Below are 26,879 nucleotides of genomic sequence, written 5' to 3'. Positions count from 1 at the left end.
TTCCCTGGTGGTTAAGGATATTAAACATTTCTTTAATTGTTTCTCAGTCATATGCTTTTCCTCTGTTGGGAACGTTCTGCTTATATCTGTATCCCATTTTTAATTAGATTATTTGCTTTGTTGATGTCTAGTTTCTTGAGTTCTTTGTATATTTTGGATTGTAGCCCTCTGTCGGATGTGGAGTTGGTGAAAATTTTTCCCATTCTGTAGGCTGCCATTCTTATATAAGATGCAAGACAGCTTTGTGTGCTGAAAAAAAAAAAAAAAAACATGGCGTCTGTTGCAACAGCTTTCTCAGCGTTCTTGTGTGGAGCTGAAACCAGGTCTTCGTCTTTCACCAGCGTATCTGGGGGTGAGGAAGGGAGGGAGCAATGAACAAAATGTTCTGAGAAGGAGCTGGCTTCAAAATGTGCACTAGGGAAGCAACTAGAGGAATTTAGCGAAAAGCAAAGTGGTGGGCGTGTTCTTCTGGTCATGCCTAAGGAACTTGGAAAAGAGAGTCAGAAATTGGGGAAAGTCGTGCAGTGACAGTTTGGCAGGCAAACAAAAGGGAACCAAGGAAAACAATCCAGTCTGACAGAGGACTGAGGAGGCCCCTGGAGAAGAGCGGCATCGGTCTGACAGCTTGGCCAGAAATCTGGACACTGTAAGAGACAATTTAGTGCTGGGTCATGCCCTAGGCGGAATTTATTGTTGCTTTCCTTGTTAACTCACCTCGTGTTTAAAGTCAAAACTGCCATGGCTCCAAGAGGCGTTTATCTTTGTCATTTGTATCATCAGCCCAAAATACATACTTGAAAGCAAGGGCCCTAACATCCTTCCTTTTAGATGAAGAATTCTAGACTTCAAGGATGCTGAAGATGATCCTTTAAAGGTTGTGAGTTTGGGGAGCTTCTGCATGAGGCTTGTGCTCTGAGAAAACGGTGGAGGAACAACTGGAGCAAGCCGCACAGCCAAGGGCACATGTGAAAGCAGATTAAGGGCACCGACCAGGGGGAGCTTTCTGCAGATGGCAAGCACGCCCCTATCTGTCCTGGCTGCCCAATAAGGACAGTGCTTTCTACCGCAGCACAGGCAGATGAGTGAGCCTCCACGTGAGGTCCAGTCCAGGTGAGTAGTGAAATTGATTCCTGAGCCAAAATAACCTGACGAGTAAGCGCGGGAAGAAACCAGAGCCTGGGTGTGGGGAGCCTGGGAATGCCACTGAGCCTCTGGTGACCAAGGTCTCCCACCTATCCTGCCCCGGTGCCGGGCGGCTAATAGTAGAGTCCCGCATGCCGCCACAGGCTAAGATGTTTATCCAGACGTACTGCACGGGTGGAACCCACCCCACATTAGGCGCCTAGCTCTGCACCAACGGGTGCGCAACCCGCCGCCCCTCCCCCACTTCCCTGCCGCCTTCCTGCGCAGCAACCTGCACTTGACCCCCAAGAGCTTGGCTTGGGTCCGGGCGCCCAGCCGGAGCCCAGCGCCCAGACTTAGCGGGGCTGGGCCCTATGGCGTCGCTGCGCGGAAGTCACGGAAGTCTGGACCTCTGGTTTCACCGGAGGGGACGTGGGCCCGAATCTCAAAAATGGGCCACAGCAGAGTTTTATGTCCAATGAGGAGCTGTGACAGAGAAGAACCAGGATGACACCACCGGCCGTTCCTGGGTGGGCAGCATGGGGTTAATTCTCTGTGCCTCAGTCTCCCCAGTCTGTCCAGCCACGTCACGTATTCAAACCCGTCTGATCTGTGCTCAGCTAGAAAACAGCTTGAAGAGACACTCTAGAGAGAAACCGGAACACTAGAATGACTGTAGTTTATTTACCTTTATTATGCTTGTGAGGTTGTTTATTTCTTTACAAATGCATCTGATGACAATGCTGGGCTGTGAGAGTTTCCTCAGGTCGCTAAACAATTGAACTTTTCATTTCCAAGCACAGTCCGCAACACTTCTTCCTTCTTCCTAGAGCGTTGCTCTGCTTCCCAACACCAGCGGCCTTACCTCAGATTCACTGGCAGTTCCTGAGAAATCACCCTGGGAAGAGAAACTTAGATTTTATTTTGAGATTTTTAATATGAAATGAAATGTTCTCTCATGTCCTAGAAGTAAGATCATTTCTAAACAGAGGACTCTACACCCTTAAAATTGTGATTCTAAAAGTATTTCTAGCTGGGGAGAAAGCAAGCAAGCTCTAGGCATACCACAGACATGCCCCACGTGGAGGAGTCACAGGCTGCCCCTCCCCCACATCCCCTAAAACAGTAACAATAAGGGTTGTGTTAGTGAGACATTTGCCATTTTAAAAATAATGAGTGAAAGGTGCTGGATTCCAGATCATTCCAAAACAAAGTAAAAGGATATTGCAGGATCATGAAGTGTTCCAGGTACAACGGCCCACCTAGCCCATGGTGGAGGTCAAAGCTCCACCTCACTCCTGACTTCCCATGCCCCCCAGCAGTCTGCAGTCCCTCGAGGCTGGCCTCCATCCCACAGGAGAATGGAGACCGAAAGCCCATGCTCCTCCTCCAGCTCCCAGGGATCGTCCTTGCAGAGGGATGCATTTGTTGTCCTGGCGGAGCCAGTGATTCAGGGAGAGGGACACTGTGTGCTGCCCCGGGAGTCTTCTGAGCTCATTTGTCCACGACAATATTCATGAACAGCCTGCAGGGAAGGGGAAGAGGAAAGGGAACAGGAAGATTCTGAGGATGTCCTGACAAGGGACACAGCTGCTTTGGTGACAAAGAATTGAGACTTGGGTTTCCTTGAAGAACTTGTTTTGAGTTGAAGATGGTCCAGTCCTAAGTCCCTGGCGTGCTCCCTGCCTTCTTTCATATTGAGAAGTTCCTATCCAACGCCAAGGCCGTGTGCTAAGACCCACATCCCAGGGTCAGATGGCTCGTGGTCAAATCTCAATTCTGCATCACTTCTGTGGGCCAGTTTTGGTACCTGAAAACTGGGTTTGGTTACAGCTCCATCTCAGAAGACTTCCATGGGGTGAGCCTCCAAGGAGCCTGGTGCCCTGCAGCTTTCTAAGGATGTCCAGCCCTGCTCTTGTTCTGGCTTCCCTCAAGAGCAACTTCTCGCCTCTCCACACAAGGATCAGACTTGGTCTTCTCTGCTGCCAGGCTGCAAGCCTATCCACAGCACCTTTCTGCTAGGGTAGGTGGCTCCAGCCTCAGTGACTCCCACTGCCACAGACCAACTTTGAGAACTAAAGCTCTATTAAGAACCATCCCATGGGAAACAAAAAACAACCACAGGCTATTGTTTTTTGCCCTCGAATCTTTGAAAAATAATGAATATTGCTTTTTATTTTATTTCATTGTTCTTTCTGGTGGTTTTCCCTTCTAAGAACGGCAGGAGAATGCCTGTGTACTGAAACAAGGCTGCCTTCTGTCACTCAGGAATGCAATGTAAAATGAGGTCATCCTGCCAGCTTTCTTCCCAGCCTGAGCTGGCTTCCACCTGGGTTCTGAGTGCATTCCTTCCATGGAAAGCCCATAATGTGTCTTCCCCAAGACTCAGGAAAAAGAAGCTCCTGGGGCCCGACTGGCAGTGAAATGGGGTGGATGCAGCCCTGGTCTACACAGGTACAAATAAGTTGTCCACCCACTGAGCTACAAGCCCATCGTCAGCACCAGCTTCCAATTACCCCTGTGCCTTGACCTTGACTATGCTGATGCTCATGGAAAGTTAGCTACTGAGGCTCCTTGTTCTTTTGCAAAGGCAACCATTTTCATGGTATTCCCCTTTCCACCAAACAGGGTCATATCTAGTTATTTAAGCATTAAAAAAAATAATAAAACATTAACCTTTCAAGGTCATTCTTCTTAAGCACCTTAATAAAGATCTGAGATGGTCAAAAGAATTTCTTTTGGAAATGATCAGTAGTGTGAATTTTGTCTTTTCATTTTTACCACATCAAAGCATTGGTGTTCTTCATTTTCTACATGTGACCATGTCTTAGGGTTTCTGTTGCAGCAAAGAAAAATCACGACCAAAAAACAAACTGGGGAGGAATGGATTTATTTGGCTTACACTTCCACATAACTGTTTTTCATAGAAGGAAGTCAGGACAGGAACTCAAGCAAGGCAGGATCCTGGAGGCAGGAGTTGATGCAGAGGCCATGGAGGGGTGATGCTTACTGGCTTGCTCTCCATGGCTGCTCAGCCTGCTTTCTTGTAGGACCCAGGCCCATCAACCCAGAGAAGACTCTACCCATGATGGGATGGGCCCTCCCGCTCCTTCAATCACTAAGAAAAACGCCGCACAGCAAGATCTTGTGGAAGCATTTTCTCTCCTTTCAGAGTACTCTGGCTTGTGTCAAGGTGACATAAAACCAGTCAACATAAACTATTTCCCCAGGTGTGGAGCAAATGTTGCATTAATGTGACAGTCACCTGGTCATTACCACCCCTCAACAATATAGCCCCTGATCTGACCCTGGAATTTAATACAGATTGTCAGATTCACTGCACTTTAGTGAAATAGATAACAATCTTAGCTATCTTTTCCTTGTACCTAATTAAGGTCTTTCCAAACATTAACTCCTAGCTGCAATCCTCAGCAGCCATTGTCACCATACCATTCTCCAGGTGATGGATCAAAGCACAGAGACAGTAACTAGCTCACCAAATGTCACACAGTAGCTAAGGATTAGGACTGAGATTTGAACTTGGGCACTGGATAACTAGAGTCTATGTTCCTAACCACTATTAAATCCCAAATTCTCGGTTTCAGAAATTCATGTTTCTATAGAACTGAAATGTAAAATATAACAGAGACATGGCTGAGAAAAAAGTATTTGTTCAACATGCGGCCTTGACTAAGTTTGGTATTGATTCATTCATGCATTTGTTTATCTAAAATGGTCTCATCACGTAATGAAGCTGGCCCTCCTGTTTCAGTCTCCGGAGGGCACCCCACACTCGGCACATAGTTTTACAGACACTCACACTCCCCTGAGATGTAAGTCCCAGTTCCAGCCTGGAAACCCTGCCTTCTCTGTAGTCATCTACAGTGAATCGTCAGTACATATCAGACTGATAGCCATCTACAGCAAATCGTCAGTACATATCAGACTGACAGCCATCTACAGCGAATTGTCAGTACATATCAGACTGACTGTTGTCATCACGAGACGTCCAGATGCCAGGAGCAAATGAAAAAATGAGTTGACATCAAAGTGGGTATCAGTGGACACATGATCCTGCTCCCCGCCTCCTACCTGCATGTTACGAGGGAATCAGAGAGCCTGGCCAGCTGCACATTTATGCTATGAAGCCACTCACGCGTTCAGAAGGTGTGAGAAGGCCATTCCTGCCACACGGGCCTGGATTTCCTCTCAGTAAAGCATCTCCCTTGCTTTCTTTCCCTAGTGTTGGAGAACTACATTAAAGTCCCTACCATTCTGTTGTTACCTATCCGTGTTATTAACTCTTTCAATAAACCCCTTCCTCCCCACAATCTATGTCAGTCACTTTGGCGCTCCTCTCTGAGACCTTTAAATTACCACTGCCATTCCTATGGTATGGATTAAGAACTATTTGTGAGAATTTTGGCCCAAGATTTCGCAGACAGGAAGAGAGAAGTCTGTGTTCCGAAATCATGTTTCTTGACTTCTGATCTGGAGCCCCTCAGCATTCTGGATTTGCGCCAGAGTGTGGACAAGACTTTGAGGTACACAAGAGAGGCAATCTAGGGTCTTGGAGCAGCTGTGAGTCCCTCATTTCTATCTCTATTACTGTAATTCGGCCTCAGAAGATTAGGTTGCCCTGCTGGCAACAGAAAACCCAAGCTCCAGCCAGGCGGTGTTGGTGCACCTCTTTAATCCCAGTACTTGGGAGGCAGAGGCAAGTGTATCTCTATCAGTTCAAGGCCAGTCTGGTGTACAAGAGCTAGTTCCAGGATATGTACCAAAGCAACTCAGAGAAACCCTGTGTCGAAGAAACAAAACACAAGAAGACCTAAGTCCCAATGCACACAGCCTCTGTCTGCGGTCAAACACACCATGCTTCTGACAGCCCAAACGGGCCACTCTGGACTGGAGAGTAAGGCAAACAAGCCCTGGCTGTTACAGTTAATTCAATTTAATTAAAACCATAAATACAAACTGCAGTTCTGTGGTGGCCAGTGAGCACTCTGAATGCTTGGAGAAGCCTGCCATGCCCTTAACAGATGGGCAGCAACCCAAGGAGTCACCCCTCAGCCTGCACCAAAGGGCCTCCTACCTTCATTCAGTCTAGGTGATCTGAAACATTGTGATTCCTTCCTTGGGTTCTGGGGGTTCTTTACACCCTGAGCCAGAAATTATCTCCCCCCCCCCTTTTCCTGGGATGGGTCAACTGTTAAACTTCTTTTCCTCTTTGAAATATTTTTCTCCTTACCGTCTCTCAGTATTCTGTCATTCTCTCATTTTGTACTTTTTCCTGGTTCCACTTCAGGCCAGCCACCTGGAAATCACCAAAACCTCAGTGTGCTAGAAAGTCCTGTGGCTTCCTGTGTGGCTGGATGCGAGACTTTGTAATGTCAGGTCATTGCAAGGGAGCTGTGCTACGGGAGCCTTGTTTAGCTGCTTACAATCCCCAGCTGCCCCTCCTGCCCCTCCCAGCCTCAGCTGCCCCTCCTGCCCCTCCCAGCCTCAGCTGCCCCTCCTGCCCCTCCCAGCCTCAGCTGCCCCTCCAGACCCACCCCTCCCAGCCTCAGCTGCCCCTCCAGACCCACCCCTCCCAGCCTCAGCTGCCCCTCCAGACCCACCCCTCCCTCCTTCCAAGTTTGTCTTCCAAACACATGAAGTTTTTCTTGCCTGTTCCAGCCTTGGCACCTGCCATCTGGAACTCCTCCCATGCAGTTCATCCCTCTCTGAACTCATACTGACTGACCCTCAGGGTTAATTGTCTTTTCTCTGGGGCACATGCTTGTCCCACCAAATCTTGGTGAATCCCATTTACTCATTCCACTGCACCCTGTACCGAGTACTTGACATCACGTGATATTGACATTGCTCTGTTTGTATTCCTCTCAGGACCACAAGCTCTGTGGAGGGAGGGATGCTGTCTTTCTTATTTATTTTTCTCACTACTGGAAACAATGGTAGGCACATAATAGGTGCTTATATCCGAGTGCCTGGGTGGGTTAGCAGTTGGAGAAAATAGTGAATTAGTTACTTTTTCTTTTTCTATTACAGAATGCCTGATAAAATCAACTAAGGGAGGGTTTATTTAGGCTCATATTTGTGAGGATCCAGTCCATCAGACAGGGGAGCACAGCGGCAGGCTCATGAGCCATTGGTCACACAGAGTCTGCAGTCAGGAAACGGATGGATGCTCATGTTCTGCCAGCTTCCACTCTTTAATACAAACTAGGATGGCAGCCCATGGAACAGCATCACCCGGATTTAGTAGATCTCCTTCCCCAGCCAAGCCTCTCTGGAAATACACCCACTGAGAAGTCACATATATGTCTTATATGTCTAGGGATGCCTCCTAAGCAATTCTAAATCCATTCAGGTGGACAATCAGGATTAACCATCATGCTTAGGGAAATGTGGTCTGAAAAATATGCAGGACGGGGTGAGAGTGGAGCATCCTTTAATCCCAGCACTCGGGAGGCAGAGGCAGGTGGACCTCTGCGAGTTCCAGGGCAACATGCTCTATAATGCAGATGCCAGGACAGCCAAGACTGTTACACAGAGAAACTCTGTCCAGAAAAAAAAAAAAAAAAAAAAAAAAAAAAAAAAAAAAAAAAAAAAAAAAAAAAAAAAAAAACAAGCAAAGAGATGCAGGGGTGTTAGCTGGTTTTATATACACTTGGCACCAACAAGAACCATTTGGGAAATGGGAACCGAACCTCAGAGGAGAAAATGTCCCCACCAGATTGGCCTATGGACAAGCCTGTGGTGCATGTTCTTGATTGGTGATTAATGGTGGCTGGGGGAGATGGACAGCTCACTGTGAGAGGTGCCATCCCTGGGCTCTACAAGAAGTCAGTCTGAGCAAGCCATAGGGAGCAAGCCAGTAAGCAGCTCCCCTTCATGGCCTCTACATCAGCTCCTGCCTCCAGGTTCCTGCCCTGCTTGAGTTCTTGCTCTGATTTCCCTCAGTGATGGAGTGCAACTTGGAACTGTAAGCTAAAATAAACCTTTTCCTCCCCGAGTTGCTTTTGGTCATGCCATAGGAACCCTAATTAAGACAAAGCGTATGTGGGATCAGAACGCGAAGCGCCCTGGCTGTTGAGCTTGAAGACAGATGGGAAAGAGGCAAGAGAGGTGAGAAGTAGACAGGCAGGGCATGGCCTAAGAGAGAACATGCACTGGGAAAGGCAGCAGAAAGGTTCTCAAGCCATAAACCAGAGAAGACGGGGCATCCTAATGAAACTGGATTCTCTCAAAGCGGAAGGAAGTGCTCCAGCCAGCCTGAGCCATCTTGAATCCTGGCATAGCAAGAAGACAGCAATGTCAAATGGAGTTGGCAACACCTCTGAGTCGGTCATTTATTCATCTGTGTGTGACTATAAGTGGCATCTGTTTATATCTTGAAGCAAATGAGACACTTCTGGGGACATGAAGAAACATAAGAGCCACAAAGAGGCTCGGGCTGTCGCATCACTGTGAGCAGTGTCTGCCACAGTGGCAGTCTGGCACGTGGCCTCCCCACACTCTACTCACACTGTGGAAGCTGCTCTCAGAGGCCAGGATCTGCTTCACCTGCCCAGAATCTGAGTCAGAATCTGCAGCTGTGGGGCAGCTCATGCGCAGGAGAAAAATGTTCCATCCCTTGGCCCCTGAGCAGGACAACCTAGATATGGGCCCTTCCTGTCCCCTGAGAGCCGCTGCGGACTTCTGTCATGTCAACTCTTTGCTTGGCACATTTCCATGCTGATTCTCTGCTCCACACCGGTGGCTGCTTTGCTAGGAATACTCATTCAAAAGGGAAAACAAAGTGTCTCCAAAACCCCAGCTAAAGGCCAACAGATTCCCCAAAGCTCACAGCAGAAGCCTAACATTCTGCTGCAAAGGCATGGCCTGCTCAAAACAGAGACTGTGCTTTCATTTCCCGGCCACCCAGACCTGAATAAACGGACAAAAGCTGTATTAATTACAACACTGTTTGGCCGATGGCTCAGACGTATTTCTAGCTGTCTCTTCCATCTTAAATTAATCCATTATTTTTGACTTCTGTGTAGGGGAGGTATGTGCACGTGAGAGCAGATGCCCATAGAGCCATGAGGCATTTGATTCCCATAGAACTGGAGGTGCAGGGGACGGGAGCTGCTGGACATGAGTACTGGGAACTGACCTGGGGTTCTCTGCAAAAGCAATACATGCTCTTAACTGCTGAGCCATCTCTCTAGTCTCCTAAGGTGTGTGTTTGCTGGTTTGTCTCCAGAAGACGTTCAATGTCTCATATCTGAGAAAGAGAGGCTGCTGACTGAGATTTCGAGGCCTGGAGCGATTTGAATGCCCATGCTGCACCCTGGGCAAATGAAGGCTCTCTGCTGAGCATGTCTGGGAGGCTCAGCATGTGATGCCATCCCAACTTTCCCAAGAAAGTGGCTGATTTTCAAATGCTCTTGGGGAGAGAGGGCTGTGTTTGGGGTGTGTCTATTTGATCTTAAGAAAAGTGATAGTTGTAACTGGTCAGCGGCTCTCATTCTGTGTTAACAAAGAGGATTTTTCATATGCCCAGGTGGAGAAAAGAAACCACAAACTTCTGTGCCAGCAAAACTGAGAGTGTGGGCATGGATGACACCTGCAGGAGACCGACATTTGTCAGGGTACACAGCTCCACTGCCTTCTTAAAGGGAAACCAACACAGATTGTCTTGTAAGCCCATGCCCATTGGATACTGTGTAACCTTGTACTTTTCTGAAGTCTCCACCTAAGGCAGTGCCCAAAGCTCTCCTGGAGCCATTTCCTCAGAAGCTCCAGCTCCATTCACACTGCCTGGTCCTCGGATTCTTTTCAGAAAGAATCTGAAAGTTAAAGATCACAGGCGAGAACTTCCCAGGATGCTGCAGGCGGCACGAGGAAGCTGAGTCTCCCCTGCCACTGCCCCTGCAGCCCGCATCCTAGTGTGTGGCTGCACACAGTCAAGTCGGACAAATATAATATAAATAGCAGACTGTGTCCATCCCTTCCCGCCTGGAGAAGGTTCCTCCATGGTCTCCGTGGTTCCCTGGAGTTGTTAGTTCTGCAAGGCTGATTTGCATTATGTGTGTAACTATCAAGTTTATCTTTTCTAAGAATGTCTTGTATTTCCCTAAACTTCATTTCTGTAAATTTTGTTGTTGTTGCTATTGTATCGAGTTGAGGCAGAGGACATGCCATGGCACATGCCCAGAGGGCAGAGAACAACTTGCTAGAGTCCATTTTTCCTTCTCTAACCCTAGGTGAGAGGAGATGGTAGAGGGTGAGTGTCAAGAGGTGAGGCAAGAGGAGAGGAAGGACCAATAACAAAAGCCAGGCTGAGGCAGGAAGGCTGTGATGCCAGCCTGAGCTATGGTGAGACCTAGAGAGAGAGAGAGAAGAGAGAGAGTGCAGAAGGAGAAGGGAAGGAAGGAGGAGGAAGGGAGAGAGGGCAGTGTTCTCTCCAGACAGGACACATGTGAGAGTTGTCCTTGGCCTGTAACATGCGGCAGGGAAGCTGAAATTGGGAGTTAGAGCAGTGGGCTGAGCCTCCGTGGATAAATACAGAGGGTGATGGGGACTGAGGACCCCCAGACCCTAAATTTCCTGTGCTGCAGCTGCTCTTAGCACAAGACCCTCAGGAGTTCCTGATGGGCTTGCCCTGAGAGTTAGGGTGTGTCCATTGGGCAGGGAAAGCACCACATAGGCTGCCCTGGAACACAATAAAGTTGGCATTCTGAGCATTCTTGCTACAAAAGGACTGAAGCCCCTCTCACGCTGTTTCTTCAAAGGACAGATCCTTATCTTCTCTTTCTTCTCTTAGGCCCAGCCTGGCCCATCGGCTGAAGTACTTCCTGGGCACAGGCTCCCTGATCTTCACAGCACCTCTCTAGCTCCCTTTGCTTGTGCCTGGCCCCATCACGGTCGAGCTTCTGGAGTCCAAAACAAAGCTTCTCTTGTTCTTTGGTGGGATCCGATTGCTTGGCCTAGTCCATCTTCTATCTCCACACTTGCTCCATCTTTTGAGGCTTCCTTCTGTTACCTGTGGTTGGTTCTCAGCCTTCGTACTTGGCCATCTTCTCCTGCTCTGAGCCTGTAGGCAGCTCACCCAACAATGCCCAGTGTTCCTCTAGACATGATGCTCATTCCCCACCCTCACCCCACAACATATTTATATCCCCTTCTTTCAGAGAGCAACGACTCTATCACTCTGCCTTCTTGGCCTCCGTCATTGGCTAAAGCAGGTAGAGGATGTCTGTTCTACCAGGAGCAATTCAGTTCTCCAGGGTGACTGGCCGAGTTGCTCTCGGATGTCTTGTGGTGTCGTTAGAGACATCACTACCTCTCTTGTCCATATCAGTTGAGATGGCAACTGTCCCAGAAAGGGATTTCTGGCAGATCCATGCTCTCCCTGCTCCCTCAGACTTTCCCATGCAAAACTAAAAATAGCAACCTGTCTCTGTTCTTACACTTTAAAGCAGCCTTCCCAGAGCCTGCTTCTCCAAGGCCATCCTGCTCATGGTGTAGCTCATACCCTGGGAGGCAGCAGGAACAGCATGAAGGAACAGGAAGGGGCTCTCAGGAAAGGCTGAGAGGGAGCCATGTCTCCCTGAGTAGACACTTGGAATAGTAGAAGTGTCAATTCGCAGATGATCTGGCAACCAGTTGGGGCTTTCCAGAAGGCCTCACTCGTCTCCCAATGAGCATGCCTCTGCAAAGTCAGCTGAGAGGAAGAGTTCATCACACAGGCAACTGCAGACCCTGGGAGGCATCCTCAGACTCTAGAGATGTGGGTCATGTTGAAAGTCATGCTTGGAAGTTCTTGGCCCTGTGCTGAAGAGCTTTGATGTGTGCAGCCTCATGGTATGAGACAGAACATCCATTTTCTCCTATCCTGTCATTTTTTTTATTGTCTTCTCTGTGAAATCCTCTTGGAAATTCTGTCTGCATAAACCATTGGCATTTCATTAGGTATGGCTTTATTGTCTCTCTGCTATGTTTTTATTAAAGTGGATATGTGAGTATGCATGCATCCGAGCGTGTGTGTGCGCGTGCTCATGTGTATCCTCACTCAGAAGCATGGGCCTCAGCTCCTCACTCTGGGGACTCTGGCCAGGTGACCCGGTTCTCTAAGACTCAGCTGGAAGATGTGTTTAATAATGGGAGCGTGAGAAGAAATGGCCCTTCCCAGACATGTCTACAGTGGGCAATTCCTTTGTATTCAGCCAGGAAAAGTTAGAGAAAAATTAGAACAAGCTTTGAAAATACATTTTTAGAGATTCTTGGGAAGCTGGAAAGCCCAGATCATGTGATCAGGTAAGTACACAGGTTGTATAAAGATGAGAGATAGATACATATAAATAAATAGATGATAGATAGGTGGATGGAAGGATAGAAAGATGGATGGACAGACAGATGGATATACAGATAGATTATAAATGGATAGATGATAGATAGATAGATAGATAGATAGATAGATAGATAGATAGAGACAGACAGACAGACAGACACGGAGAGATAAATAGATGATAGATAGACAGACAGAGATAGATAGAGATAGAGAGAGAGATGATAGAGGATAGACAGATGATAGACAGATAGATGATTGGTACCCATATGCATGCATACATAGATAGATAGTGTTTTAAGCAAAAAGTTAAGGAAGACCCCAGCTTGATGAGGCTGGAGGTTCCAGCCACCAATGAGCATTTCCTGAAATGACCCATGAAAATCTCCAATGGGTCATCAAGAAGTCGTATGATAGCCCAGGGGATGCCAGCCGTAGAAAAGGAAAAGCAGCTTACCTGACCTGGTTCTCACCAGCATGAAAGGGGGTGTCTCATTTGACCACCACTCTGTAGATTTGAGTTTAAAATGCTATGTATTTGAACAGCTGGCCCCTATCTTGGGAGGCTGTAGAACATCAGGATGTAGGACATAGCAGGAGTAAGGTGCTCCCTTGGGAGCACACAGTTCCTGACTCTCTTGTCTTGGGCTCTGCCGCATGCTCCCACTGTCAAGGAGTCACTGTGTCCCACCTTCTCTGCTAGAATCACGAGCCAGAATGAGCCCTTTCTCCTCTCCTGGGCATTTTGTCCAGTGACAAGAACTGTAGCGAATGTGACAGAAACCCAAATGATGCTGCCGCACTTCCTGATGTGCCCCAAATGATGCTGCCACACTTCCTGATGTGCCCCAAATGATGCTGCCGCAGTTCCTGATGAACCCAGGGAGGAGGGAAGTCCCACGACTGTGAAGAGGTGCCATACATGGGTTCAAATAAAGAAAGAGGCATCTGTACCTTCTTTTTATGTGTCTGTGTCTACAGTCTCCCTTCAGAAAGCTCTGGTTGACAATGCTAACTGATCTAAGCTCCTTCCTCTCGGTGTGGAACAGCTTCCCCAACTTCCAACTCACCAGCTCCCAGGCCTGTCGATAGTATCCGCTCATACTGTTGAGCCACTGTTGTTAACATGTGCTGTGGTAGTCAGCCTGCCTCCTATGCCCCACAGAGGCTCTGAGGGTGCATGGAAGGGCCTTGAACTGCAGATACCTGTTTGAATTAGCCTAGTGGACCTACCCAATTGTATGATCCTCACAAAAACAGCTTAGTGTGGTAGCTCACACTTCCAGTCTCAACACCCCAAGAGCAGAGGCAGCACCGGAAGTTGGAAGTTGGAGGCCAGCCTGGATACCTTTTCAGATTTTTTTTTTTTTCAAAATAAACAGAAAGCAGCAACAGGCCACCACCGCCAAAGGAAACCTAGCTCTGTTTCTGTCCGTTGCTAACAAGTAGAGGGTCAGAGAAGTGCAGCCGTGCTGATGCTGAAGACAGAGGAAGGGGTTATGAGCCAAGGAGAGTGAGAAGCTTCTAGAAGCTGAAAAAGGCCAGAGAAGTGGGTTTTCTCCAACTATCCCAGCCTTGCTCATGTCTTGAGCCTAGGGCAAAGTTATGACCACTTCAGATCTATAGGGCCCTGGGGTTCTGAGCTTGAACATTAAAAAATCTGTCTCAAACAAACAAACTGCTATTCAACTCTGTAGAAACTTTAAAACATCTCATAAACAACTTTAGCCAATTTTGAGATATCAATTGGGAAAAATCCAGGAAACACACTAATTCCCAAATGGACTTTCCCAGGGGAAAACTAATGTCGAAAACCCTTATTTTACTGAATTATAAACGATAAAAGCAATAAGCATAAGACAAGAAGTTGGAAAAAAGGATAATACTAATACTGGTCACTTTAAAAAATTCTTAATTTTTAAATGAGCCAATTAAAGATTTTTTATTTGATGTATATAAGTGCTTTACTTGCAAGTATATCTGTGTAATACATGTGTGTACCTAGTGCCCATGGATGCTAGAAGAGGGTACGGAGTCCCCTGGAACTGGAGCTTCAGGTGGCTGTGAGCAGCCATGTGGGTGCTGGGATGTTGAAATAAGAGCGGCGGGGCTGCGTCCCCAACACCCCGGCCGCTTGGCTAGCTCATGCCCGAAATAACAACACACAAACTGTATTCATTTAACTGCTTGACCCATATCTGTCTAGCCTCTTCTAGGCTAACTCTCGCACCTGGACTAGCCCATTTCTAGTAATGTGTGTAAGCACCCCAAGGTGCGCTTACCGGGAAGATTCTAGCCTCCGTCCATCCTGGGAGAGTGGAGCATGGTGTCCCTGCTCCAGCCCTCTGGAAGCAGAGCAGAGTCTGACCTCACTTCCTCTTCTGCCCAGAATTCTATTCTGTTTACTCCTCCCATCTATGTTCTAAGCTATGAGGCCAAGCAGTTGGTTTATTATAATTAACCAATTACCTTCCTCCATCACTGGGAATCAAACCAGGGTCTTCTGGAAGAGCAGCCAGGGTCACGAGCTGCTGAGCCTCCTGCCCTTTCTCGAGTATTTCTTTTAAATCCTGAGGAGAACAAGTTCCCCAGCAGGTCTAGATTATGGATGCCTATCCTGGAAGGAAGTCTGGATTATGGATGCCTATCCTGGAAGGAGATCTGGATTATGGATGTCTATCCTGGAAGAAGAGGACATGCGTGCCAAGCTCTCTCCACTCATTTGCTTTGCTTTAAATAGTTCCACTTGCACACAACAGATAGGCAGGGTACCACACATCTCCTTTCTGAAATGACCTCCAGAACCCCCAACCTGAGAGCTCTTGGCTGGGTGAAAGGAAACACTCTTCCTCCCGAAGAACACATTGATTTTCTACCTCCTAGTTAGGACACGATGAGTTGAGATGTAGCTCAATGCTAGAACACTTGCCTCATCTCCCAGAGCACTGCTTTCTGAAGGGTGGGGATGCTTATCATAGAAACCTTGACCACTCTGATCCTTTCCTACTTAAAGCTCTTAGACTGCAGTGCAGGCCCAGCCACCACCACCTGCTCATTTTTTTTTCTCTCTTAGGTCCCCTTTGTCAGTGGAGCTGGGAACTCACTGGGTTGAGAGTCGTCCTACAGACCCTACGCCTCCAGTGCCTCTGACTTTCCCATGTTTCTGACTTCCAGTAGATACCACCACATCCATCATCCAGACTAAGACTTAACAAATGTGACATCATTCAAGTCCTCTGATTACTGGTGACATCACCAAATCCATCACTTGACTTCAAGAGAAAGTTTAATTAAGTAAAACAAGAGCAGAGCAGCCAGGAGAATGAATGGAGTCCTTAGAAGCCCAGCCCATCCCACGGCTCTGAGCTGCTTCGGAATGAAGATGCACCCTAGTTCCATCACTGCTGTGTCCTTTAAATGGAGAGAGGTTCCAGGAAGACCCACACTCCCCAAACCACACGGAAGTGACCTAATGGTCACTTGTTGACAGAGGTTTCTGTCCTGCCCGGTCCTGCAGCCGTTAAGTCCCAAAGAAACACAGAGGTCTACATTAATTATAAACTGGTCGGCCTATTAGCCCAGGCTTTTTGTTAACCCTTACATCTTATTTTAGCCCATTATTCTTGTCTGTGTTAGCCACGTGGCTTGGTACCTTTATCAGCGAGGCATTCCCGTCTTCCTTCCTTTGTGTCAGGGTGATGGCTGTGGACTGAGTCTTTCCTCATCCCAGAATTCTCCTGTTCTCCTTGCCCTGCCTCTACTTCCTACATGGTCACCCCTTTCTTTCTGCCTGGCTACTGGGCAATGAGTGGCAGGCACAGGCCACCGCCCCACAGCAGTCACTGCCCCTCGTTTGGGAGAGTTTGGATTGTGCTCATTACCCTGCCATTCTTGCTTTTCGTCTTGGTTGAAAATGGCCCAGTTCTGGGTCCTGGGCATTTGACTGCCAATTTTACCGTGATCATTTTCCCAGTGCATAAGATGTCCTCTTGCTGAAGCTCATTTCTCCATGTTTAGTAAAGCATCTTATGGTCTGCCTTTTAACTTAACACCTTAGCTTCCATCCCTTCACCGTGGACTCTGTGCACAGGGCTAGTGTTGACTGCTAAATATCTAAATATCTAAAATATAATGGACCGAGATTCCAGTGTATATCACATGAACTACCATGCTTGCACACAGTCCCACCGTTTCATGTGGACAGCCGTGTTTGCCCACAGTCCCACTGTTTCACGTGGACTGCCGTGTTTGCACACAGTCCCACCGTTTCACGCGGACTGCCGTGTTTGCCCACAGTCCCACCGTTTCACGTGGACTGCCGTGTTTGCACACAGTCCCACCGTTTCACGTGGACTGCCGTGTTTGCCCACAGTCCCACCGTTTCACACAGACAGCCGTGTTTGCACACAGTCCCACCGTTTCACGTGGACTGCCGTGTTTGCACACAGTCCCACCGTTTCACGCAGACTGTCATATTTTCCTGTAGTTCTACTATTTCACCCCATGTACGTTTTGCAATCCTACTCACTAGTGACTGCATCCATTTGGAGGATGGCTGCCTTTATAAATAGGCCGTGACAACCTTCCAAATGCAGCAGCTTTCATCTCTCAGCCAGAAGACATCAGCTTGCCTCTTATGACATTTTTACCTTCTAGGTTCAGGCCAAAATGGTCCCGCTGCTCCCTAAGCACGCTCCCTTCTGGAGCATCACGCCCCATCTCCTTCCTTCCCTTGGCTTAGCACTCTCACCTCCTCCTTCCAACACTCAGGCTCCCCATTGGAGCAGTATTTCACCTCAGCTGAGAGCAGCTCTGCAGCTGACAGGCAACTGGAGAGTCTTTGAAGTGCTGGCTCTACAATAGCCAGCCCCTGGCTGGGGAAACAGCTCCCTGGAATGACTCAGAATGCTCCTTTCCTCTCTTGTTGCCTTCCCTCTGTGTTTACTCACAGATGTCAGGGGCCATGAGGGAAAGTAATTGTGAGTCACCTAAAGATGCCTGTCCCCTGCTCTCTTTCCTATCAGTGTCCCTTTCCCTCCACCAATCTCCACTCCCAGCTGCCCCTCCTGACCCTCTGCAGTGCTCTTGCTGGGAGTCAAAGCCAGGTGCAGCCACCTGGTGAGGAGAGCCCGAGTAGAACCCCCACCCCCAAGGACACATCTCCTTTGGCTTCCCCTTTTGTACAGCCTTGGCAAATTACAAAGACACACACAGACCCTGATGGGTTACAAGGGAATTTGTTTAACTGCTCCAAAGTTATTATTTGCATGCAAAAGACATTAGGGCAAAACCCCTTGTGTTTGAATATGAAAGTGCAGGGGATTAAGCCTTTGTCTGGGCCCTTTCTGAAAAAGAAGCTTGCACACACAACAGTTTAGCCATTGGAGTTAAGTGAGCTATCCAATGACCAGGCAAACTGCTAAAGAACCAGGTCATGCAGGAAATCCTCAGTTGCTGATACACTACAGTGTCGCACACCTGGCCTCAGCCTGGTTTACTCCCACTTCACACACCCTCTGTGGCAATCTGGGACTCCAGACTCTCTCCCTCACCGACGTGACCACTCAGCATTCACTAGTGGGTTCTACCTTACTCCCGTTCCTCCTGTCCCCCTGGTTACCTCTGTCTCCAGGACCTGCTGGTTGGCAGGATATGAGCAAGAGTACAGGGCAATTTGAGGATGGAAATAGAGGGCAGAGCGCCCGGCACAAGAAACTGAATGAGCCATTTTACTTAAATGAGACCACAGCCCCCACTGAGGAAGCCAGGATGGATGAACTGGGGATGAAGTCAGTCCCCTTGACTCTTGCAAACCCTTGTTCAAAAGAAAAGGATTGGCATCAAATTTTCCCCAGCACTGTTACTCTCCATGTGATGAACTATATGAAAATTATGAAATATGCGCAGTCTAAAGTTCTCTCCTCTCTTGGACACGGAGCTGGCATCTGAGGGAGAGCACCAGACCATACAACCCTGTTCTGAATGGGTTAAAAATCTGCACTTGACTCCAAGTCACTTGCTCACATGTGAGTTTTAAGAAAAGTTTTTTGAAAGATTTCCTAGCCAGCCCTCCAGTCCACATCTGAGGATTCAGCCGACCATGAATCCAGAATATTCTGAAAACAATTGTGCCCGTATTGCAAATGTACTGAATTTTTATTGTCACTATTCCAAAACCAATTTAGTTTAACAGCCATTTATATCATATTTACATTGTATCAGCAGTTACAAGTCATCTGGAGACGATTTAAAGGATACAGGAGGATATGTGCAGGTCATATGCACACATCACACTTGAGCATCCACAGACTTCAGTACCTACAAGGAGTCTTAAAATGGATCCCTCATGGCCACTGAAGACCAACTATAATAGTTAAGTTCTCGTTATCCAACTACATTCATAAAGGCTCACGTATATAGGTGTGCTGTGAAACAGACAGGTACCATTAGCCCACGGGACAGCATCGGATCACCTACACATCACAGAGTCCCGAAACTCGGCTTCCGAAGCTCGTGTTTACAACAGAACTGTTTGCATCCCCACAAAGTCCACTGTCTCCATCCAAGTGCTCTCCTCTCTATCTCACGAGAGTTCAACACAATTCTTGTAGCACGCTTAATACACACTCCTAACCCCTCCTCTAGCCCGCGTTCTGCGGTGACAGCACAGGCTCACGTCTGGGCTCTCAGGCTCTGTAAGTGACCCCACAGGCCCCGCCACCCCACACAGTCTGCAGTCTTGAGAAGGGCCTTTCACTCCTCCTCACCTCTGCTTGTCCTGCCGGTCCTACTCCTACATGGCTCTACTTAACTTACGATGGCTCCTGGCGGAAGCATGTTCAACCCTTCAAGGTTCAGGTCAGTGTCCTCTCCACCAGGAAATCTCCTTTACTGCCACAACTCCCGGGGCAACTTGTGCCCACACAGACCATGTTGCTAAATGGGTGTTTTGTGTTTCAGGGCTTTAAAAAAAAAAACTAAATTCCAGAAGAAACCAAGCCTCTACTCAGCTCCATATCCAGCGTGATGTCAAGTAAGCTCTTCATAAAGATGGTGATTCATCAGGAGGAACAGGCAAGGCAGCTTCATAGACACTGACTATGTGACTGCAAGGGCTTTGGACAGTAATAGGTAAGACACACCTGGCATGGTGGTTCATGCCTGTAACCTCAGCAGATGAAAGGCTGGGGCAGGCGGATCTTTGAAAAACTGAGGCAAGGTTGGGTTTCTTAGTGAGTTCCAGGCCTGAGACCATTTCTCAGGTAGAAAAGAAAAGGAAGGAGGGAGGGAGGGAGGGAGGGAGGGAGGGAGGGAGGGAGGGAGGGACAGAGGGAGGAAGGGAAAGGGAAAAGGAAATGAAAGAAAAGGAAAGAAAAGAAGAAAAGAAAAATGGACAAATCAGAAAAGACCTTTTGGCAGTTAAGTTGCTCTTCCAAAAGACCTAAGTTCAATTTTCCAACACCCACACAGCAGAAAACAAAACAAACACACAGACCCCACTGTCCTGAAGCTTTCAGTGCCGTAAGTGGACCCGACAATAGTGATGTCTGATTATCCTACAGAGAATGCTTTTGAGAATTATTTCAGATGTTAACCTGAGAGAGTGAACCTGGATGGCCCAAGTAGAACTGTCCTTTTAAAAAAGAGCACCCCTGGATGCGGCAGGTAGGCACCAGGGTGCCAGGGTGTGCTTGGCATTTTGGGGGAGCAGCAAAGGAAAAGGACACAAGTGACTATAGTGTAGGTTTATGTTAAAAAAAAATGGCCGGAATGTTGGACCACATGGGTCCTTGTGGTCACAAATGCAGGTGCCATGAAGGCATTTCTTTAGGAAAGAACTGGTGAAGCCAGAGCTCCAGGGGGTGCTTATATACAGAATGGGGACACAGAGCTCCAGGTGCTTATATACAGGATGGGGACACAGAGCTCCAGGTGCTTATATACAGGATGGGGACAGGGAGCTCCAGGTGCTTATATACAGGATGGGGAAAGGCAGTAGGTCTCTATGGGTTTTTGTTAGTGTCCAAGCTCTAAGGTTGGTTGGTGGCTCCATGAGTTTTATAATGTGGTTTTATGATACATACATGAATCAGAGATGAAAATATCTCCTGAACCAACAATGTTCACTATCTGATTCTGTGAGCCAGAATCAGAAAACCGTCTGCCTGGGTCTAAAATGTTCATTATTTCAAAATCTTCATCCATATTTCTTGCATTTAGAGCAAAACTGTAAGCTCTATCTCCTTCAAAGGAAAGGATGTCCCAAGGTCACTCCAGGTTCTTCTTTGGTGGGCACTGTTTTGTTTCTCACAGGACACACTGAATGGCATGTGGATGGGTCTTCACGCCATAGGAAGTTAACAGTTCCATTCACAAAGATCCCGTTTCCGAGAAAAGCCACATTTCAAACCCTAGGTGAACTCTGGTTTTGGAGAGACAGGCAAGGAAATAACCCCTCCCCCTGCTGGCTTCTTTCCTGGAACGGGAACCGAGTTCAGCAACACTCCGACAGTCACACCTCAGGGCCACCCATTCACTAAGCCAAGGGACTTGTGAAATGGTGGTGACACACAGATCCTGCATCACTATAGAACAAGCAGTCCCTGCTTTAGAAATGCCACTTCCCTGAGGGGAGGAAGGCCATTCCTGTCCTGTTGAGGAAGCTGGCTATTTGTGGTGGTGACCAGGAGCTCATTCCTGAGCCTCCATCTTTGGACACAGTGAGCTTCCCACTTGGCGCCTTTCCTGCCACCTGCCCAGCCCCAACCTGAGTGGGAGGTATCACCTGGCTCTTGTTCAGTATTCTGAGACATAGCTAGATCTGCTGTACTTATGGCTGCTCAGCTTATGCCCTGGGCCACCATCTTCACAGGAGAAAGAGAGGAAACTCGCTGTTCCCCTAGTTGTCCTCCTGCCTTGCTGCTTACTGCCAATGTCCCAACACAGACTTGACAGCTGTCCAAGGTATTCAGTCACTTAGAGGATGTGCACATACACCCAGGACAGGAAGAGCTGGGGAAATCCAATGATAACTTATGCAACTTCTGGGTGAGTCTATTCAGCCTTCCCACAGCAATGGCAGGAGAGTGGGCATCCTCCAGGAGGTAAAGTACTGGACAGGCCACACTCTGGCTTGTGGAGGAAGCTGTCCATGGGGCTGCTCCATCCTTCCCCTGAGGGTCCTCCTTGCACTCTCCCGGCACAGTCACCCCTTGGAACAGCCTTGGCTTATTCTCGCCAGGCACCATGCTTTTCGGGACTTGTTCACGTTTTGCTAACAATGGAAATTATTTAAGAAACAAGCTCTTGTGGGTTTAGACAGCCATTGGGCTGCATCTTCCAGAAGCCACAATGCTTTACTTTAAAATACGTACAAGAAAAATGTGCACAAGACTCAGTTGGTGGGTTCTCTCGGCGATTCCTGCAGGACTGGCTGGCCACTCCCCTGCAGGCCACAAAGATTTATAGGGAGTTTACACTTCCCGCTGTGCGGTGAGGGGGTTGTCTGTGAACTAAGTCCTTGAGAACCACTAAGGAGAGCAATAAAATCTTCCAGGGATAAGCCACTCTTCTCACACGTGCCCCAGCTCCAAGCAGGAGACAAGATTTGGGTCTTTTGTTCTTTAGACTTGTGGCAGCCACCAGACTGGATGCAGCAGAGACACATTTAAAACCAGATTCCAGGCTCCTGGGCTTTCAAAGGAGCTACAGTCTCTGAAAACCACGAGATCAACTGTGTCTTTCTTACCCGGGCTCTCCCTACAAACCTTTGGATTGTGCATGGAGAACCTTGGATTCCTCCTTCCTAATATCCTTTCATGCGTTGTAAATCCGACATAAGAATATTGCTCCAAAGAAGCATGTTGGCTGGGGCTCTGGATTTGCACCCCAGAACCACACTCACAAAAAGAAATAATAGAATATTTTGGGCCTAAGAGTGTAGCTCATTGGATAGAGTGCCTGCTTAGCATGCAAGGGACCCTAGGTTTAATTACCAGTACCCCACAAAACCAAGTGTGTTGGCTCATGCCTTTAATCCAAGCTCTGGATTCAGAGTTCAAGGTCACCCTTGGCTACTCACCAAACTTGAGGTCAGGAAGAGCTACAGTAAGACCCTGTCTCAATTAGAAACTAAAATAGATCTTAATTTTATTATTTTATTATTAAGTATTTATTTACTTAACATGTATGTAATCTGAGTAGCCTTTTTAACTCTGACATCCTTCGGTTTTTCCTTGCCCAGTATTTTCTACAATACTCCTTGTTGTTATACTATGAATTTTATTAGATATATTTTTTTCTCACTGTTCTTTTAATTCTATGTAAAATGCATGGAAGGCCTTTGTTGTGTGTGGGTGCCTAATATCCTCCATTGCAGGCTTATTAATGTATTCTGAACCTAGTTAATAATAGATTTAAAGTATATTGGCTATGTAAGGTCTTTTACATGAGTGCAATCGCACAATTCCATGTGCATACTCAGCCACCCATCTGACACATGCATTTGCTTTCATACACACACACGGGTGCACATAGGTGCATAATTCTGCTTGTATGATGAAGTACCTTAAGGAGTCAGATTCATTACAGAAATGGAAAGAACAGTGGGATCTAAAGAGGTGGGTCGGTGGGTAAGAGCACTGGCTTTACAAGCCCCCAGCACCCCCGTGAAAGCCTGGGCATGGATGCATATGCCTGTGGGTCCAGCATTGAAGGGTGCAAAGGCGGATGGCTCCTGAGAGCTCCCTGGCGAGACAGTCTCCTGAAACAGGGAGCTTCTGGTCCAGTGTGATGTCTTGTTGCAAGGCAATAGGGTGGAATCCTGATATCATGCTTTGGTGTCCGCATTCATAGTCATGTACACCACACACACACACACACACACACACACACACACACACACACACACATGAGAAGAACTGTGGTTAGAAGAGCTAGGAGCAGAGGAAGGGAGTCCAGTGTTTAAGAGAGCAGACTGTAAATGGTAATGATTGCCCAATAGCGTGAGTGTACTTAATGTCACTCAACTATCCACTTAAAATAGCTAAGAAGGTAAAGATTTATGTGATGTGTATTTACCACCAGTATGTATTGTATATCTATCACCTCGTGTTCAGCACAGCCTCAGCTCCGGCCACATCTCTCTCATAACTGATTTCAGACCGCTCTCCTTTAAATCTCTCTTCTCTTCTACACATTGCATCCCTGCTTGGTCTTTTGTCTCTGAACTGTTTTCCAGATTTGGCTTTTAGTCGAGCAGAAGGACCTGGGCTCTGATAACCCCCATTCTGGCCTCCTTTTCGTGTCCTCTACAGCCACCTCTTCTCAGTCCCTTTTATGTAGAAAGAGAAAGTCCGTGGTTTTGCAGTGGTACATTTAATAATTCATAAATCACTAGAAGTTCAAATGAGTTCAAAGTTTAAAAGTTTAAAAGTTTTGTTGAAGCTCTAAGTTTAAACTGTCAAAGGCTTTGACAGAAAACTTTTCCTGTCTGGAATATTTAAGATTGTTGTGTCATATTAGATTCAGGGTCTCTGATGGCCTCCCCTCCCAAAGTGGGTCTCTCAAGAAAACTGTGGCATTGTGGACTGTAGAAGACCGGTGTTCTTTTTTACAGCGATGAAGCCACACGGACCTTTCAACGGCCGATGGAGGAGGCTAAAAGTTCAAAGAGAGCAGTGGGCTCTCAGGACTTGGGCATGTTAGTTCCTGGCCTCGGAGCAGCCATTAGGCGGGAAGTTCTTTTAAAAGAATGGAAATTGCACAGTGCAGTTCTGGCTAATAGCTAGGTCTCGGCGGAGGATAGCACATTGTGTCTAACCTGCTCTTTCAAAATCTGGAAGCAGTGTGGCCGCATCTTCTGCTGGTCCCCCAGGTGGCCCTGATTTTCCAGGCATAATGACTGTGCTGCATGTGACTTGAATCTGCTGTCAGCTATGCTCACCGAGGCACTTTCCGCCATTTTTTGGAGCCCAAACAGTTGTTCCTTGTCAGACTGTGTGAGTAGGGCAGAAAAGGGAAAGGTCATTTCTGACATCCTGACCTTGGACCCTGGTTCCATATATGCTGATGAGAAATACAACTATTTCTCAGAAACCTGCCATGGCTCCCTGTGGCCTTGGGTCAGATGCCAGCACTTGGCCATGAGCTGGTCACGCGAATGTGTCCACACCGGACTCTCGCTGAAGACAAACTAAGTCTCTACTTCCTTCCCCCGTCTTGTTCACCACCCCAGCCCAGCCCATTCATGTAGCTTAGAGCTGAGAGCTTCCTCCTGCTGTGCACTAAGTACTTCTGCACACACCTTCAGCAGTGTCCTCCCCGTCCAGCACTGTCAGCCATGGACATCAGTACCAGGAACAACTCTGGCAGAATCGAAACCTTTACCTAGCTTCCAGAATTATGCGACAGGATGCTCTAAAACCACCATGATGTGAATGCTATAATACTCAACTCCCAGCTTTGGGCCCCCTCTTTATAACTGCTATAAATCACTTCCTGTTTTCTCAACAACCTCTCCTCCAGGTCCCTACCTCATGCGATGAGCCCACGATCCTATGTGACTCTACTGGATTCGTTAGGGTTCCTACAAAAAAAAAAAAAAAAAAAACAAAAAACAAAAACCTAGCAGTTATTCTTCCAAGTGTCTTTTTTTTAAGCAGTATCTTGGTGACCTCTGACACTACTCAAGAACCTCAGTTTCTCCTGGTTTTGTGCCAGCCTCGACCACTCTGCAGGTCTCCTCCCCACGTGTGGCAGGGCACACTCATAGTCTATTCCGGTCATGATTAGTGGTTGCCTCTGGGTCTCAGCTACTATTCCTAGAGAGTAGACTCCGAGCCCTGAGTCTCCACTCCCTACTTTATCCTACATGCCAATGCCACTATCTCATCTCCCCACCATTCCTTGTGCTATAAATCAACAAATCCAAGAATTTCCATTGATTGTTTGCAATATGGAATCAAAATTAACGAGAACTAACCACACACTGTGTGTTTGGGTCCCACATCCCTTCCAAACTCAGTATTGCCTTTTCTTTCTATCAACACACCTTATCAAGTATCTGGCTGCCCACTGTAGAGATCTCCATCCCTCCTTCACAGCTTCCTCCCCTTGACCTCAGGGGAGTCCTTATGCCTATACCAGTAGCCTCGCTCTCACCCTCAAACTCTTCTCGCCCCAGCACCCCCAGTCTAGCCTCCCATCTCTTGCTGTCCCATTGCATCAACCTCTTTTCCAGCAGTCTCCCTCTCTGACCTTCCCTCTTCCATCTTTACAGGAGACCCAGTTCTGTGACGGCCCCTCTTTCCTGAAGCTGCAGCCCACATAAAAACATCAGGCCCTTCCCAGTGTGGCCCAGAGGCTTTGTTGGTTACGCTGTCACACACATCCTCTCTCTTGGTCCATTCCAGACTTCCTGCTGTTCCCAACACACAATCTCTCAATTACCACACCTACGCAAATAGAATCAATCCTATATGGCCGCCTTTCTCCTGTTCTCTGCCCAGTGAGCCCCATATCTTTACAGCATGAACTGGCATAGCACAGGGAATTTTGATCCTCACCCACCCCACACACACCCTATGCCCAATCCACATGCACCATGCTGTGGCCATCCATGAGCCATGCTTTCCTGCCTGTGGGTGTCTGCTGCTTTGCCTGTGAGCCTCCTCTCATCTGCAACAATCTCTTAGGAGTGAATTAAACTCATTGTGCTAATGAGTTCCACCAGGTAAACTAAAGGCAGCAAGTTAGCACAGGGCTCAGTCTGAAGTCACTGTTCCTTTCCAGTTTGCAACTTGATGAAATTTTCACTATTCCCTGATGCTCTGGTTTGGGTCTGCTGCATGCCATAAGTTTGAATGCTTGGCCTGCAGCTAACTGTGTGCTGTGCACTGAGGCTGCAGTGCTGACTGTGAGCTATGTGCTGACTGTGTGCTGAGGTTGCAGTGCTGACTATGTGCTGAGGTTGTGGTGCTGAGGTTGTAGTATGGGCCTTGCTACAGGAGGTAGCTCACAGGAGAGCCTTCAGAAGTTATCCCTAGACCTCAGTCATTGCCCACCCCAGCCTCTTTCTCCTTTACTTTCTCTGCTTTTTATAAACAGTTGAGATAAACAGTGTCCCCACTGATATACCCCTGTGGTCACCATAGTCTGCCCAAGTATCACCTGAGGCCAAGCTACTGTTCGGTTTCAAGGAAACCTGCATCAAATGGCTGGCTGAGATGTCTATAAGCCTATCAAAGCAGACACTGGCCTGGGGCTCTCCCAGCTCTCAAAAGTAGCTGTTAAAGCATTGAGGCTCTCCCAGCTCTTCTCACCCACCCCCACTGTAACCCTCTACAGCCTTGGGCTGGACTTTCCTCCCCAGCTTTGGTGCTCTCTTGGTTCCTCTTCCTCTCCTAGTCCCCTTCTTGTT

The sequence above is a fragment of the Alexandromys fortis genome, unplaced genomic scaffold, assembly GCF_014885135.2.
Source record: "Alexandromys fortis isolate MF-2015 unplaced genomic scaffold, M_Fortis_MF-2015_v1.1 scaffold_4, whole genome shotgun sequence".
NCBI lineage: Eukaryota > Metazoa > Chordata > Mammalia > Rodentia > Cricetidae > Alexandromys > Alexandromys fortis.
Note: the sequence above shows the minus strand (reverse complement) of the source record.